Source organism: Meleagris gallopavo, chromosome 1 (genome assembly GCF_905368555.1).
Source record: "Meleagris gallopavo chromosome 1, MGAL_WU_HG_1.1, whole genome shotgun sequence".
Taxonomy (NCBI): domain Eukaryota; kingdom Metazoa; phylum Chordata; class Aves; order Galliformes; family Phasianidae; genus Meleagris; species Meleagris gallopavo.
Genome location: NC_139404.1, coordinates 58,572,319 through 58,590,678, shown reverse-complemented (window position 1 = coordinate 58,590,678; position 18,360 = coordinate 58,572,319). Strand labels below are relative to the sequence as shown.

General features: G+C 41.0%; 1 protein-coding gene across 7 annotated transcripts in view; it reads left to right on the top strand.

Annotated features, from left to right (window-relative positions):
* The window catches only part of BICD1 (BICD cargo adaptor 1), a 176,533-nt gene that overhangs the window by 1,060 nt on the left and 157,113 nt on the right, over window positions 1-18,360 (top strand). The gene's annotated exons all lie outside the window — the stretch shown is intronic.

Here is an 18,360-nt window from a genome sequence, read left to right as displayed (position 1 = left end):
AGCCAGGGGAATCGCTGCCATCCGGGCAGAGAAAGTAGTCTTGAGGTCACCCCCACTCAGTGGAAATTAAAGTTCTGCGTCATGCTGAAAGGAGAAATGTTTGATGCGAGGACTGGTTGGAGTTGGGCTTCCAAATGTGGTTTTGTAGCATCCAGAGCTCACGGTAGGTGAGTGCTATACGGCACCTTTTGGCTCTGTTGGACATGACTGAGATATCATCACTCCTCTTGTGTTCATCATGAAGGGAAATAACCTGAGGTTGAGGCTGTGCACACACATGGGATCCCAGAAGGGTTATGTGCATACATCTATAGCACTGATAGCCCTACATTGCAGAGTGTTTCTGTGCAGTATTAGAATGTACAGGATTCCATCTTTCAAACAGGGAAGGGAAAGTACTGAACAGATTATTTTCCCCCAGATTTAAAAGGCATGTTTTCTTCTGCAAAAACATCTCGCTGTATATAATGTGCAGAAATTCTCTTCACTCAGAGATCAGGACCACATTCCATATGTGGAGGGAATGGAGGGAAATCACTCAATGAATTTAGATCAGATACAAGTATTCTTTAGACCATCAGCTTTGCTGCACTTCTAGAAACATTTTAAATAAAACAAAGGTTTCATTTTACTTGCAGGTAAACATGTTATGCTACAGGTTTGCCCCAGGGACCACAAGAGTTTAAAAATTATGTGTTAAAGAAGAAGAAAGCTAATTTCCAGAAAAACCTATTCAACTTGATAACTGCCTCCCTATCTCTGCTGAGTCTATGCAGTAGGCTTGGGACTTTGAAATCAATAGTCCAGGGATGGAGATGTGCAACTGGCAGGGACATGAAGGCACTAATGGAATGGATGACACATCAGTGTACATGGCCACAGGTAGAAGGGGTAGTACAGGGAACTGAGAGTGAATTCAGAAGCTAGAGGGATTAGTCAACATGGTTAATTGAAATGAAAGATGGGCACAGATTCTCTTCCTGTTTACTTCCCCTTGAAGTCAATGGGATTGTGTGCTCTGCAGCTGTCCCACAGGGCCGTGCCTTCATGCTGTGCCAACCACAGCATGGATATGGAGATATCCATGGAGAGGGGAAGAGCAAAATTCCTGTAGCTTGCCTGATGCCAAGCCAGAGAGCAACCACTCCTGTTTCCAGGTCAGGTCGTGGGCTTTCAGTTCCAGAGCTCTCCATCGCTGCAGATGGGGCATTTCTGTCCTCCATGTATTCTCCAGGAGATCTGTTCTTTCTTGATAGGAGAAACTGCACTGATTCTTGTCACACATGCAGCCTTGCAGTGGAGAATTTGTTCACATTCCTTCCTGTCACTATAAAGTATTTTCTAATCTTCTCTGTTAACACCAACATTATGACTGTTCTTTGAGTGCAGATCAGATTCCTGTCTGTGAGCAGAAGCAAATGATGCCTGTGATGACATTAGCAAGGCAGGATTCGGTCTGAGCTGGTTTGGGCAAATGTGTTGTGGAGATTTGGGGATGCAGATTTTTGGGTTGTAGGGTTCTGTCTGAAAGCTCTCAAGCAAATTGATAGAAGCAACCCAAAGCCAACTTTTTTATTAACGCTTCCTCTAAAATGTGTGGAGAGAGTCTGTGTGTGTTATCTCCAGCTGGCACTGCAGGTGATATCTCAGGCTGTGGCCTGCATGTGGGGACATCAGAGCACCATGACTGAATAGGAGCCAGCAACATGTCTTGTATGACTGTGAGGATTTGTATTTCCCCTCTGGCTTCTCTACATCCAACCAGCATATCTGAAGTCAAAATGAAGTGTGGAAGTTGTGGATGCCCAGAGAAGCTGTGGTTCCCCACGCCTGGAGGCATTCAAGCCCTGGTTGGATGGGGCCCTGGGCAGCCTGGGCTGCGGTGTGGCAGCCCTGCCCATGGCTGGAGGTTGGAACTAGATAAGATTTATGGTCCCCTCCAACCCCAAACATTCTGTGATTCTATGAAATGAGGCGTCAAGTGTGTACTGAAACAAATGGCTCATCCATTCAAGAGAAACAGTAGGTGCAATGGTATGGGCAGAACTATGGTTAAGGCTATTAGCTCTTCTTGTGCAGACTTTCTCTGAACAGATTCATTTACCAGAGTCAAATCTTATCCTATATTTTTATCGAGGCAAGTCTTCATTTTTACATTATTTTATTATTAGATTCTGTTCTAAGGAGCTCACTGTATTTGTTGCTGCCTGTCTTTTCATACTTAGTCATAGCTTAGACATCTAGGGTCTGAAGTTTCCTTCAACGTTCCTTTGCAGTTCAAAACTCAAGTTAACTTCAGTGGGGCTTTTTCCATATAGGCTGCAATACAGAACTACAGCTATACCATAGTTTCCATTGCTGGAGAGTGAGATGGGAACATAAGACCATTATGGAATGTAAAAGCAAATTGCAATACATTACATTAAATATTAATTATTGTATATAGAATATATGCTACCCACCATGCAACATGAATTGTTCTAGTAACCTTTGCTGTTTCTTGTTTGTTCAGATGTTTCTCCTTTAGCCTAAGATTTGGATGTTTTGGGGCTGAAGTTTTAAACAGTGACCTAGAAGGAGCTTCTTCCAAAATAGAGCAGTTATTACAAGTGTAAGCTGTCCAGAAAATATGCAAAACATCTATCAGCTATTAACCTTATGTTTTTTAAAATGAAATGAACAGTAGGAATGTGGAAAGGTTCATTGTGTTGTGTTAACTATAGCAGCCTTCAGTGTTATGAGAAGGAACACTGGTGGTCCTGAAGTCAAACAAGATTGTAGGACTAGTGTTGAACAAAGCATTCTTATTTTAAAGCTTCATTATTTTCTGCAGACTTATTTATTTATTCTTCATTTTTCACTCTGACAATGATGTTTCCATGCCTTATTTAATTATATCTCAAGCTACTGGTATTTTCTCTGCATTAAAAATGCTGTAGTTTTAGGGTTCTTGTTCAAAAAGTTTTTTAGCAAATGTGCCTTTTAACATGCAGTTGATAAGAGTTCAGAGAGAAATAGTCATGTGCATAAAGGTAACCTGCTTTACTGGGGTGGGAGTTTAATTACCAGCATATTTTGTGGAAACCATTTTTCAGCATTTTTCATATTTGTATTTATATTGCATTTGCCATAAGGACAATCTCTGCTGTTAGTTTTTATTCTTTTAATGATGTGTAGAATGTCTTCATGGCTTTGTTGGGCAAACTGCTTAGGTGCCCTGCTTGAGCGAGGGGCTGGACAAGATGATCTCAAGAGGTCCCTGCCAACCTCAGCCATCCTGTGCTTCTATGATTAGTTGCTGTGTAGTAGGGGCCTGCAATATTTTTAGAGGGGAGAAATATCAGTCACCTGCAGTCGTGATACAATGGGATTGAAAGCAGCTTTGGTGCCCAACTCTACGAGGCATTTAGGCCTGGGAAATCCTAAGCAGAGATTTCTTTTCGGAAATCAAATTATGGACATAACAGCTAAACAGATGCTGAAGGGCCTCTCCTTGACTCCCTCTCAGACTAATTTAAGCAGTTTATCAGCTTCTAGGGTTTTAAACATTTTATTCTAGGGGATCAAACTTCTCTACATTATGGATAGAGCTGGCTATCTGATTTTTAGGTTGAGGGGCAGGTTGGGGTCCCTATTATTTGAAACCCAAGTATCTTTGGTAAAGTATTGGAAACTGGACTAGTGGTAAGCAGCCCTCTCTTTTGGAGATCATAAATTTGTATTTTCCTTACCTCACAGAGGTGTTGCATCAATGGCTATTAAGTCCTTAGTCAGTTTAGTAATGTGGCTTCCACAAATAATTCTTTCTTTGTGACTGGAAGGAGCCTTGGGCGAGTAGAGCTGAAACTATGTCTAGCAGCTTCTGTGCTGTTTGTTCTGCTCTTTCCTGCACCACTTTCATGACCCAAACTCCATCTCCTCACTCCCCTGACACAGTGCTGCCTCAACTAACTGACTCTTCTCCAAGGCCCTCTGTTTGCAGTTTCTTCTCTGCCTTGAATGAGGCCTTCTGGATCTGAAGAACAGCAGAAGGGAGGCTCCTTGTCCCAGATACAGCCCTGTTAAATGGGTGATCCCTCCATATACTTATCTGCAGCACAGGATGCTTAGGAAAGCGCAGAGAGGCTCATAAATCCCAATGGAATGTTCTGAATTCAACCCAGAGATGAACATGTCCCAAATATGTAACGTGGGAGCTGTGAATTGACGCCATCTCAATATATATTTTGGCAACAGTGTATGTGGAATGAGGCTGAGCATTCCCAACACATCACCCTCTTCATCCATCACTCCGTGCTTTCCTTCTAAGCATAGGCCTGCAACAAAATGGCCTGAGTTCAGCAGAGGACTGCAAGCGCTGTGAGGAGGGACTGAGGGAGCAGGGCCTGCTCAGCTTCGAGGACAGAGAACTCTGAGGAACCCTGCAGCAACCTGCCCAGTCCTGCAAGGGCGTTCCTGAGAAGGCAGAGCCAGCTTTTTCACAGCGGGGTGCAGTGGGAGGACAAGAAAACTGGCGGTGGTTGAAACTGTAGAGGCCTGGGCTGGATTACGAGAGGAGCTGTTTCCCCATGAGGCCAGAAAGTGGCTGTGCTGTCTTCTGAGAGGTTGTGCTGTCTCCTGAGCTCAGAACTGACCCTGCTTTGAGCAGGAGGTGGACTGGATGAGAAAGGAGGTAGGCAGCAGCGGGCCTGGAAAATGCAAACTCTCTGTGAGTGCCCACTGTACCCAGTTCAATCCTAGCAACAGCTTACTGTGCATTACCCAACACATAACAGCATGCTGCCTGGAAATAGTGACCATTAGCAGACACGTAGCCTCTCTCTACGCCTGAATTTCACTTCTGGTTGTCATTGAGCCTGCATTGACCTCGGGTTAGTGAGGGAGCGTTTTGATGTGCTTTTCTCTCAGCAGGACAGCCCTGCATTTCCTTTTGTCATTCCTGTCCCTGTTCTGACTCTCAGATATGCAAATGTTTATACCGACCTCAATTAGAAATAACAGAGAAGGGGTCGGATGCTATCCGTAACTAGACTGGGTGCATGGTGTGGTTCACAATACGTTCCCATAAGTTGCTATACCCACATAGCCAAAAGTCAGTGTGGGATAGGAAGGAATGCCAAAGAAACAGGGGGACAGAATGAGCTGCGTAAACAGGTACTGATGTTAAAAGAGATGCTCATCAAATTATGGCAGGATGGTTTCCTCTAAAGGGAAATGTATCCTGTGCATTAGCCTACAGAAAACGTAAGCAGCTGAAATAATGTTATGGGAAATTGCTGGAGCTTTGGCAGCATGCAAAGAAAAATGTAGATGATCTTTTTTTTCTTCTCTTTTTGTCGGAGGGACCTGTCTTGCCAGTTCCTCTCACTAATTGCATTGTGTCCTTATGAGCCAGTACAGATAAACATGTAATTTGTTAGACATCCTGAAATAGTCAACCCTTAAACAGTGATAGCTTTAAACAGTTGTGGCTCACATACTACCAAAATAAATCTAAATAGAGTTCATTTTATTTTCTCCCCATAGTTAAATTGCTTTCTTACTTTCATTCTTTTAAGAAATTTTTAAGGAATCCCTCTTTAATCTGAGGATTTCAATTGTAGCACCCACATGTTGAACTCTGAGATGACTAGGAGTTGAATTTCATGTCATGGAAAAGTTAATTTTCCTTAGATTTTCTATAAAATATTGAATTAGTACTGAATCTAAAATGACTGATTGCAGTGTTAATGGGGGAGCCAGGCATTGTTATTGTGAAATACTTCCTGTTTAAGATTTGTGAATGTAGAATGATGACCGCTAAACAGACTTTAATCTAAAGGTCTGCATCTGTTTGGAATTAAGTCCTTTGTAATTAATTTAAAAAAATAATTCACTACCATCTTTTCACCCTCCTTTATGTGAAATATTTTTCCTTCCCTTCTGTATTGCAGTGTAGATTTTCTTTCTGTGATGTGCATGGGTGAGTCTATAAGCAGAACAGGAGTCAGACTTAACACCTGGCTTTATGGAAAATGCAACTGGGAGAAAACAGTGGTGGAGAAAATAACATTTAGCATAAAACAGTAATTTATGAGCATTCATCAAGGTAAAATGAGGAGCACTGTCAAAGTCAGATGCATAGACTAAATTTGCACCTGGACAATTTTTACATACCTTGTGCAATTAATTGCCACCTGGAAGAATTAGATGCAAGTTCTCATATATATACATATATTTTTTTCTTTTTTTCTGCATTAAAGGATTCCCCAAAAAAAAAAGAATGGGCTTTTTGAAAAGCTTCTCAATTTTTCAAGCTCAAATGTGTCCATTTAAGCACCTCATTTTTCTGTTATGTTTTTGCATTGTTGTCTTGTTCAGCCTATGGACAATGGAAATGAAATAGGAATCACTTGTGTTTCTGCATCTCTCATAGCTCTGTGATAAAGTAAGGCTTTGCTAAAAAGTTGGCCTTGCCATGGATTTCCCTTCCCAATTTGTCTGATACCTGAAAGGGTAATGTTTAATTCAGTACAATTCTATACAATCCATTTTTTTGGTGATTTTAATTTATAATGGCAGAGATGAAAAGCATGCATTCATTTCTGTTGAACTGCCTTGCATTTGTGGCATGACTTTCATTTCTTTCATCTTTCCTCATTTCCTTCTGAACTTCACAACATTGTATTTTACAGAGGAGGAGAGAGGACATATTCTTAATTTAGAGGAATTAATATGGCATGCAAAGATATGAATGTTCCCTTTGTCCCTTTATTCAGGACTGCTTGCATTGCTAGCAGCAGATGACTATGAGGATAAAACAGCAATTTTTCATGTCCTGTAAAGGCAGTCCACAGTACAGACCAGATACAGATGGATGCCATTAGGACTATTCCAAAGGTAAAAAATACATCTCTGCAAGGGCAGGTGCCTAAAGCTGAAGTAAGCAGGTAGGAATTGAGCTAGACTGCAGGTTAGTGTTTTAAAGGGAACTGTGCTTCTCTGTGGAGTTTTACTAAATAAAAATTTCATGATTCTAACATTTGTGTTTCTGAATGACTTTCAAAGTTTATATTTTATATTTATATATATTATTTTATATTTATATATATTATACTGAATGAGTATCAAAGTTTAACAACAAACGTAATAGTTAAATGAAAAAGCAGATTTTTGTCCTAACTATTTTAGTTTATTATATTATTTATTAAGGCCATCAGCACGAAAAGACTTTTGCTAAGATGAAGATTGGTCCATTCCCATTTTCTGCATATCTCCTGTGATTCCTCCCACTCTGCAGCCTTTCATTTTCTGCTTCTTATTCTGGTACAGCATTTGTCTCCAGTCCATGATGGTTTACGCTCTTTTTTATCTTCCCCTTTTCAGTCTCTACTCTACATCTTAATTAGTGTAGATTTGCGTCTCCACAAGAGACTGAACTGATTTTTTTTTATATATATATATATTCAAGACCCTTTTTGTCAGTCTGTAAATGTAAGAAGTGTGGCAGACTAGACCTTCCATACTGTATCCTAGTATTGCGATGACATGAGAGAATCATAAAAACACTTAGAAATGTTATTTTAATACAGGCTGAAAATGAAACGGCAGATTTGTCAGTTCTGCTTTGTAGCAGCCTCGCCATTAAACTGATCCTTGGAAATATGACTTCTAAGGCAATTTTAAAATTGATTGGCTGATGGAATGCACAGGAGGATATATTTTCGTAATGTTTTGCAAACAGCAAACCTGTTTTTTCTTTTTTTTTTTTTTCCTCATTGTTTGGTTTCTGGGATTATTTATTTGACCCCAGACAAGAAAATTGATGCACAGAGAGATTAGCAATGCACTCAAGTACTTGTAATCAGGGCTGGGAGTACAACCATTTACCCACACAGCCATGCCATACCTTTTCCTTCTTCCTTTCTCCTTTGAATCACATTTAATTTGTCCCCGTGCTGTATGGTTATGTTAAACCCATCTGTGCAGCAGGTAGGTTTCCATTGCTAGGATTAATGCATACAACACTGTGCTTAACCCATAGGTAGAAAGAAGTCCTCAGTTATCAGTTAGTCACCTTTCACTTCAGTCAGTCACTTCTGGGGTCACTTCAATTAAATTATACAAACTCCAAACTCCATTCCTCCTCCCTATTCTTTTTTTTTTTTTTTAATCTATTTGTTTATTTTTAATTTTGTGCTCTCAGAAATCGTAGATGGCATGTGGCAGGGGCAATGTTCCGCATTCAGAATCCACTCTGAGAAGGTTAGCCACCCCTGTGCAGCCTTTCCTTGGTTTCCCTGGTTATTCTGAATAGGTTTAAATGTCACTGCACTGAGAATGAGCTGTAATATGCTCTTAGCACTGACTGATGCTTACTTCCACGGAGGGAGGTTGAAAGCTGTAAGCAGCTGCAGTTTTAATTTCTGTTTTGGATACCTGGAGGAGGAGAACCAGCTCTTATTCATTTTAAGTAGGTACAGGGGCTTGGAACAACCTGGTCTAGTGGGAGGTGTCCCTGCCTATAGCAGGGGGATTGGAACCAAAGCTGTGTGGTGTGCTTGACGCACCTGTGAGATGGGATGTCATCCAGAGAGACCCAGGCAGGCTTGAGCAGTAGCCCAGATGAACCTCATGAGGTTCAATAAATCCAAGTGCAATATCTGCACCTGGGTCATGGCAACCCCCACTGTCAATACAAGCTGGGGGATGTAAGGATGGAGCACAGCCGTGCTGAAAAGGACCTGGGGGTACTGGTGAATGGCAAGCTGGGCATGAGCCAGCAATGTGCCCTCACAACCCACAAAGCCAACCTTATCCTGGGCTGTATTAAAAGAATTGTGGCCAGCAGGTTGAAGGAGGTGATCCTGTCACTCTGCTCTGTGCTGGTGAGACCTCACCTAGAGTTCTGTGTCCAGGTGTGGAGTCCTCAGTACAGGAGAGATGTGGGCCTGTTGAAGTACATCCAGAGGAGGGCCAGAAAAATGGTCCCAGTGGTGGAACACCTCTCCTATGAGGGCAGGCTGAGAGGTGGGGCTGTTCAGCCTGGAGAAGAGAAGGCTCTGGGGAGACCTGAGAGCAGATTTTCAGTGTCTGAAGGGGGGCTGTGAAAAGGAAGAGGACAGACTCTTGAGCAGGGTGTGTTGTGATAGGACAAGGGGAAATGGTTTCAAACCAAAAAAGAGGAGATTACATAGAAAGAAGGTTTTTACGATAAGGGTTGTGAGGCACTGGAGCAGGTTGCCCAGAGAGGTGTTGGATGCCCCATCCTTGGAGACACTCAGGGTCAGTCTGGAGGGGCTCAGAGCATCCTGATCTACCTGTGGGTGTCCCTGTTTGCTTCAGGGGGGTTGAACCAGGTGACTGTTGGAGGTCCCTTACAACTCAGAAGATTCCAAGAATCTAAGAGTGTAGGTAGGAATTTGGGTCAGGCAAAAAGAACTGGTGGCTTGGTGGAATAATTTATTTATAAAAGTTTGGCTTTTGGCCAGACATGAACACAGCATGATTTGGATTTAGTCTTGCTCAGAACTGGAGTCTTCTCTACTCACATCCTTATGGCAAGATGCAGGATGCCAGATTCTAAGACCTGGCTTCAGATTTTTAGCAAGACAGAGAATTCAACCTTTGGCACTCCAGTGTTAAGAAAATTAGAGAGAATTAGGTATGTTTGTAGGTATGGGTACATGGAGAGTTCACAGTTGGGTTAAAACCTCTGTGAAGATGCAGCATCTAGTTCTCAATTTGATGGCTAATCCAGGATCCTTAACAATTATTGCCCAACTTGAATAAAAAATTTGCTCTCAATAGCTTGTACTTATACTTTGTATAATTTGTAGCTTTAATAAAGACAAGATCTTTTCAAGTGGGTGGTAAAAGTTTTTATTTCCCAGAATACCTCACAAAGCTTTTAAAATCTTTTTTAAAAAGTCACACTGTTCTGGATAAAACTAGGTTTCTGTACAATGACAGCAAACATAGTTGGTCTGAGTCTAACTGAGGGGAATATTTGCATTCATTCCTTTTCTCGCTGATGCCTGTGATTCTCACCTACTGATAATTAGGGAAATTTTATTGAAGTATCTCTTGTGAAGTATGCTATGTCTAGCAATATACCCTATGTTTGGGATTGCACCTCAAGATCATTTATAGTAGGTATGACATGAAGACGAGGGTAAAATGGAGCAATAATTTATTTGTTGAGCCTGTGCCCACCACCAGCTGGCAAAAAGCTCTGCCATCAAAATATCATTGATAAAAAATCTCAGTCTTATAAACTCAGAATTCACATTACCTCCCACCAAAGCAGGGAGAACTGGGATTGTTATAAATACTAAGTCTCCAATATGTGGGCCACAATGATGCTTAGAGGGCTAGAGCATCTCTCCTGCAAAGAAAGGCTGAGGGAGCTGGGCTTGTTCAGAGAGGAGAAGAGAAGCTTCTGGGAATACCTCATTGCAGCCATTTGGTACTTAAAAGGAGCATATTAACAAAATGGTCAGTGACATTTTGCACGATCTGGTAGCGATAGGACAAGGGGGAATGGTTTTGAACTAAAAGATGGAAGATTTAGGTTGGATGTCAGGTGGAAATTTTTACTTAGAAGGTGGTGAGGCACTGGCGCAGGCTGCCTGAAGAAGTTGTAGATTCTCAATCCTTGGAGGTACTCAAGGCTTTGCTGATGAGGGTCCTGGGCAGTCTGATCTGCTGGGTGGCAGCCTTGCCCATGGCAGAAGGTTGGAACTGGGTAAGCTTTGAGGTCCCTTCCAGCTCAACCATTTTATGATTCTGTGGTTCTATGATCCTATTCTTGGATCTTAATGAATTGTTATAACCCATGATCAATAACTGATCATTTGTTTGCACTTGGCTATCTCCAAATGAGTTAAGGGCAAGATAAAATAAAACCAAAAAGCTAACAAAAAAACCCAACAAAACAACCAGGCAGAAACCCGAAGAAATGAATTTTCTGCTGACGTGCACCTTACATCTGCAGTGAGCTAAAAATGGGGACTAGATCGATTACTTACGAATCCTAAAACTTGTCAGAAATCTGGATCCTTAGTCACAGTTTTTTAAAGTGAAATGTTAAGATATGATCAGAAGGGAACTTTTTAAAATCACGTGTATGGTATATGACTACATGTAAGAGAACTGACAGTACAACTGGTATACCTTTGTATGGTATCTTTGTATCTAAGAGGGATGAAGGTACACAAGCTTTGTTAGGAGTTCAGATCTTTGGGCATTAGGTAATTCAGTTTCTTTGGCATTAGGTAAGTTCTTACTTTCTCTGCCAGTTAAGGCTGGTGCTGGCCATCTGGTGATAACAAAACTTTTCCTTAACATACTGTAAGCTCAACTGTGTAATAATAGGAGCAAGTCTGGAACAACATAGGTAAGTGATAACATCTTTCCAAATGTGCTGAATTTGAAGTTACAGTGATGCTTTGTATCCTTTGATGCTTACTATTCCTAAAAAAAATCCTCACATTGAAGTGATAGAACTGAAATATCAAACTCAGGTACTCAGAAGTTTGCACCATCAAATCTGTATTCTGTTATCATGGAAAACACAGTTCATTCTTTATTAAGCAGGCTGAGCAGGTTTGTACTGGGACCTAGGACATCTTTTTATTCAATTACTTTGAAATTACAGATGCTATTGGGGTAGATTCCAGGATGCATCTTTAGGCCCATGCATTTATTTATTAATTCATATTGCAATCTACTTAACACTGCTTTATGATTTGTGAGATTTGTGATTTTCTTTTTTTGCCTTCTTGCTTGCTCTAGAGTTCTGGAATGTATTGAAGAACAGGAAATGAAATGACAACTTGAGTAAGCTTTGGCACTTGGTGTTTGAAAAGTATTTCAATCACTGTTCCATGGGCTGAAATTATACAGATTCAGAGTCATTCCTGTGTTGTTTTTTTGCTTTTATATCAGGTTAGAATGATGAGCAGAGCCTTACATTGAAAATGAGCATGTAAGCCCTCTTTGGGTATAAATAACTCCTTCCCTGGGTATAGCAAGCAGTAAGTACTGCAGTTGAAAATCGTGCTATATATGCTTTTTGTGCTGTAACAATCCCTCAGTTGCAAGATTCTTCTTGAGGGAGAACCCCTGTTTTCTGTACCAGCTCAGGCAGGGCTAGGTATGGGTAGTTTCTTGCTGTAATCCAAGGATCCACTTGCTGTGTAATTAATTGCTAATTATTCCACATTGAAAACTTGTGGGTGTTTAGAAAATGGAAACTGGAATTCTGCCCCAAAAACCCATCAGAGAGACTTTCTCCTGGCAAGTTCTTCAGCTCTGCTGTTTCCTTTGGAATGCCATAGGTTAAGAATGAGAGGTCTCTATTTCAATCCACTATTTATTTTAACAGAAAACAGTCCAGAATCTGATAAGCAACATTTTTTCAGGGCTTGCAGCCCAGTGCTTTGTGCTATGTAGAGAGCTGTAGCTGTGTGAATGGCAGTGTTTCCTGGTGCTGGAGGGAGCAAGGGAAGGGCAGAGGCAGTGAGTCAGCATGGTGCTGCTAGAGGGATGGATGGACACCCAGTGAGGCTGACACTGGTGGAGGTCTTCACCAGGAGTGAAGTGTGTGTGTCGGACAGGCAAAAAGGATGAGATATACATAGTGGTGATGAGAGAATGCATCAACATAAAGAGATCTGTAGCGATTGAAAAGTAATTTTTTTAGTAAACGTAAAAAAATAAATTGCTATGCTAAGAAAGAACAGGCAGCACTCTGTCAAAGTGGAAACATTCTGAAAAATCAAAATAGTGCTTGTTTCATGAGATGCTGTTTTGTCCACTAGATCTCAGCGGGGTGGAATAAATTGTTATTTATTGCCTGTCAGCAGTACCTGGGGACTCTGGGATGCCTGGCACAATGAATTCAAGCATATAAATGAAAGGTTAGAGATTTTACTGATGGAAATAGACAACCTTGTTGGGGATTTGCTATTAAGGAATAATAAGGGGAATTTACAGATGAATAATGGAGGCCCAGAAGCTGTGCAGAGATGGGTTGTTCCATAACTGCATAAGAAATCTATGGCTAAATAACAAGAAAATAGAGATTTTCTCAGTTGTAATCCAATCATTTATCTTTTAAAAATCCATCCATGTGAAAAGATTCATCAACCAGAAAGCCAAAGAAAACAGCAGCCTTGTTCTCACTGGCCAGCTTGTGCAGTAGCTTGCACTGGTGCCAGCGAGACCAATAAGGCCAGTTAAGAATGATTTTGCTGGTAGTTTTGCTACTGTGATGGAATCAAAACTTAAGGAAAAATAAGGATTAAAAACTTATGGAAACCTGTTTGGTTTCTTAATGAATTAGTTGTCAGTGTTTCAATGAGAAAGCCCTTGTTATGAGAGACAGTCAGCAGCTCCCCACTGGTATCCCATTGACTTGTGGGGCTGTCCCTTTACCCTCCCACCTCTCCCAGTCCCTCTCCCATGTGCTGCAGTGATCCCAGAGCCCACTCAAGGTACCTGGCATCCCCAGGTGTGACCCTGTCTCTCCTCCCAGCTGCTCTTCCACTTCTGCTCATGCTTCCCCCTTTGGCCACTGGCCATTTTGGACTGCCTTCGTCATGCTTGTAGCAGCTGGCCTACTCCTTCCCACTCAGCCCTTTCCAAAACACAACTCCTCTCAGCTGCAGTTTTTTGTTCTTTCCTGATTTTCAATTGTTCCTTGCAGGAGGAGACCAATTCCAGCCAGCTCTCCATGTGAAGGATGTGCCACGCCTCACCTCCTCCAGTGCTCTCACCACAGAGTGATGCTTTGTTGTCATTGCTGTATGTGGGAAGGTTATATGGCATGGGTTATTGTAGTTGGCTGGATATGTGGGCTGCCCGTTGTCATGGTGGTATGTGGGAAATGTCTGTAAGGCATGACCTTTGTAGTTGGCTGAGAGCTTGGACCAGCCATCATCAGGCTTGAGCACTAAATTAAACTTCTTGTAGAACTGGCAGTAGTTGAGATGGAGCTTGGCCTGGGTTTTTGTGGACAGCAGGCTCTGTGGGGCAAGGCCTACTCTTTCCTGCCTGTTTGTATGGAGTGCAATACAGTGAGCGTCTATTCTTGACTGGGACAATGAGGTCCTATGGCAATATGAGTAATTAATAATAATAATGGGGCCTCTGATATGGATGAATTATTAGAAATAATTTCTTTCTGCTAGTTGCTTCTGTAGAATGTGGTTTTGAACTCAGAGACACTGAAAGAGATAATCAAAACACAAGCAGCTGTCACAAACCTTTAGCTTCATTTATCTAGGCAGTGATGGAAATTCCTGAAACTGAATTGCCTGATACGTTACTGCTTTTTGTATGTCCCATTGCAGCACTGAGGTCTTATGCAACTGACCCTCCTTCTATTAAAGACCATTCTCAGTACCAAGTGGGTTTCAGCTATCTGTTCTAAAGAAAAAAGAAGCAAGGTCATGCAAAGCAAACCAATGATCCCCTATTGCTCTGCACTCCAGTCACTTAGTGTGTGTGGTGTTACTGAATAGAGTGAGCTACGATGGTACTCTGGTACCCTGCTGCAGGGTGATCCCAGTAGCCACAAGAGGTGGGCTCTTGTCTGCAGATGTCGTCTTTGAAGTGGTAGTAGCTCAGAATCCATGCAAGCAGATTGGGCCTAAAGGAAGGATAAAGCATTTGGTTGCTTTGACACATTGCAGTCCTTCAGCAGCTGTTCTTCACTGCTGTCTTAGTAGGAGTGGCATAGTGGCATCTAGGCTACAGGTTGTCCTTTAAATGAACCTGGTGTATGATAGTGAAAGAAGGTCTGTAACATTGGTTTGCCTGTCCACATGGCTCATCGGGGTCTGGAGGCTCCTTCTGTCCATCTTCTTCTCCGTATGTACAGGCCTTAAAAAGGCTACAACCTTCTTTGTAGCCTGTGTCAGAATTCTTCTAAAAAAGGTAATAGTGACTCCTGAATTTAAGGCTAGGTATCCAAAACATACTTTGTCCTTCCAATTTGTTCCATAATAATAAAAACCATATTCACTCAATGAATGCAAATCTGATTTATTCAAGAAGCTGGTGACATGATGGTGAAGATGAGTGTGATTGCGAATGTCACATTATAATTCATGCTTCTAGAGTACTGTGCTTCCAGTAAGCAAGCAAGAATGCAAGGCAGCCTCAGCAGATTATTACTAATGAAGAAGATAGTCATTTCAGAACTTATTCTTCAATATCTGTTCTATTTCAATGCTATGGTAACCATAGCAATTACAGAATAGTTTCGCTGTTTTAACCTTGCTATTATCAAAACCTCTTCTGGTGACTAGCATGTTATTATAAGGAACACACTGTGGCCTACAGCCAAAGCCACCGGTACTAATACAAAATTAGATTTTATCTGTTCTCATAAGGTATGCAGAGCCAGGTACAGAAAGTATTTTTTCAAATTATTTTTTATAAACAGATTGGGCTACATGACAACACTGTGTGAATTATGATTTGAATTCTCTGCTGCTGCAGCACTCCTAAATTATGCTAACAGAAGATTTGGCCCTCTGTAGCGTTAATTCACACAACTCTAATAGCAACTGTCATTACAATTTTCCCAGAACTACAGGGTGTTTTGATGGGAGGACCTGGCAATAGAATGCAGGTGCTGATGACTCAATGGTCAGTGCTCTGTCTTCTGAGTCAGAAGTGATCTACAGTTAGTAGTTTGGTATTTTGTATGCTGTTGTTATGAGATATAAAGCCATCTATTTTCATCAAATTATTCCTTTTTTTTTTTTTTTTTTCCCCTCCAAGAAGACAATTAGCATTCTGTTTACTTTTTTGTAGATTTGGTGTCAAAATGGTTACTTCTGATGATGGGTTCACTCTTTCTCGTATTGAACAGGATGTTTCACTATTATGCTACTTTCTCCTCTGAGGGAAGAAGCAGCTCAATTCTAGAATAAACAATTGAAGAAGGGAATTTGATGGTTGAGAAATAATTATGCTGTTTCCATTCAATGTTGTCTGCATATTGTAAGGGTGAAGTGATTTCTGCTTTGAAAGAGCTGAGCAGAGCCATGGGAGCCTGTATGGCCTCAGTGGGTGTGACAAATTCAAAGCAGCTTCCAAAACCAGGCCTATAATCTTCTGAGAAACCTTTGGGGAGAAGGTCCATATTGCTTTGTGCCAGTTCCCTACTGGTCTGTCTCTAGCTAGCTACTTTTACAGAGCTGGTAGGAAAGATTAATCACATTCACAATCTTTATATCTCAGTGAAACTTGGTCATAATTTGCCAACAGATTCTAAGTTATCAGAAAAGGTGAAACTTTAATTGCTCATAGGAAATGGGCTGAGACTTGCTGCCTCTTGTTTCTTATGCATAGCTAAGTCTAAATTTATGATACCAAACTGCCCAGACACTTTCCATGCTCAAATGCATCCTAATGAGGCTTAAAACCAAGTTCCTTTCTCAAGCACCCTGTTGCAAGTTCTGAGATATTCTGTTGATGTCAGTAGGAATCCAGGTTTTTGTGGAGTTGTGCACATTTGGGATTTGTTTGCAGAAAGAAGATTTTCTTTCATGATAGTTATACTTTAGCTGGGTTATGGAGCTTTTGCACTGGTGCAGCATGGAGTAAAAAGGGAATGTCAGCTTTTACAAGCCAGAAAGCCCCTTACATTCGAATAGGTAAGAGAAGAAACTGGTCCTCACAGCTAACCTAAAAGTTGTAGCTTTTTGTGAATTTTAGCTGGAAATTTGAACTAATATACTGGAGAACTCCGAGTGAACAAGCTGTTTGAATTATCACTCACTCTAAGTGTGACAGTCAAATAGTTGACTGACAAAAGAATGAAATGTGGGCACACCGGTTCCCAGGTTAATCACCTACTCATTTGTTGCAGTGCATCTTTCAGAATCTGTTCAACAACTTGAATTAAGAGATCACCAGAAACATTGTACAGCAAGACTTTTTCTATAACATCTATAAAGAGTGTTACTATGAAAATACTCATTAAAAAGGCCTAATTTTAAGTTGTGTGATCTGGAGGAGGAGCTGCTAAGTAACTTTTATGTTATGTAGTTCATGAAAGATAATTTTGTGTCTGAAATCCATTTGACTTGCTGACTACAGAAGTAAAAGAGTATGCTCTTAAGAGATCTACTTTATCCCTAAAGGTCTCAAATAGACTAAAGTTCCCTTAGCAGTTGTATAGAAACAGGACTGTTTAAAGCAATATTCAGTTAGCAATGAAGCACATATTCCTGGGAAATCTGCTCTAGATGTCCTTTCTTGAGCAGGGGGATGTACCAGATGGCCTTCAGAGGGCCCTTTTAGCCTCAACCATTCTGTGATCCTGTGACTCTTAAGTAAATGAGTTCTTAAAACTGACTTTGATACTTTGGGTGAAGTTGTGGAGGATCTTTCCTTCTCTATTTGAATTACCTCAATGCTTTCATAAAGTAAAGGAAAGCAAAGCAAGAGATCAGGTTTTCAGGATAAGCATCCCACAAAGGAAGGCTGCACATCAGATTTATCCAGTACTAGAATTAGCTTCGGAACCCTGTGGACGACATCCTGAGCTAGCTAGAACTGGAATGTAGATGCTGGATGAGCACATTAATTTGGCTTTGTTCGTTTCATCTCAGTGCTCAAGATCACAATCTTTGTTTAACTATACTTTTGATGGAATGCACTGGATTTCTTATTTCTTTCTTGACTTTGTCCAGCAATGTGTATAATCTAGATAAGGAACCTTCTGCGTATGCAGAAGTCTAACCTCACAGTAACAGTCAACATTAAGAGGTTAAAAAGATACTCATGGAAAAGTAGGTCCTCTAAAATGTACATTCTTTCCACCAAGCTGCTCAGGGTTGCATGTGTCATGTCTGCACACAGCGATCTACAGCATCTGTGAACAGCAACCTGCCAGGGCCAGAAACAAGGAAGACTGGCAGTGTTGGTTCTTGTAATACCAGCATTAAAGAGCTCCAAAGAACTTCAAAATTGCTCACTGTTTGGCCAATGTATAAATGGTTTTTAAAATAACTACTAAAATATGTTTTTATCCTGCATCTTTTTTTTACCATATAATATGGGTGTAGAGTTTAAGATGATGTTATCAACTCTTTCCCTCAAAAGCAGGCAACAACAAATAAACAGCAGATCTCCTGTCCTCTCTGTGCCTGTGTAGGGGTTTATATAAGTATACAGACATCACTGGGAATTAGATGAGATGCTTCTCAAACCACAAATGTAAGTCTATTTTCAGCAATCACTTTATTTGTGATCACAATAACTTTGTGATGTAGAAACTAAACTTGCATCTCTGGCTGAAATGAAACAGCTTAATCAATTAAGATTAAAACAATTCAAAATAGCTTGCAGCCTTTCCTT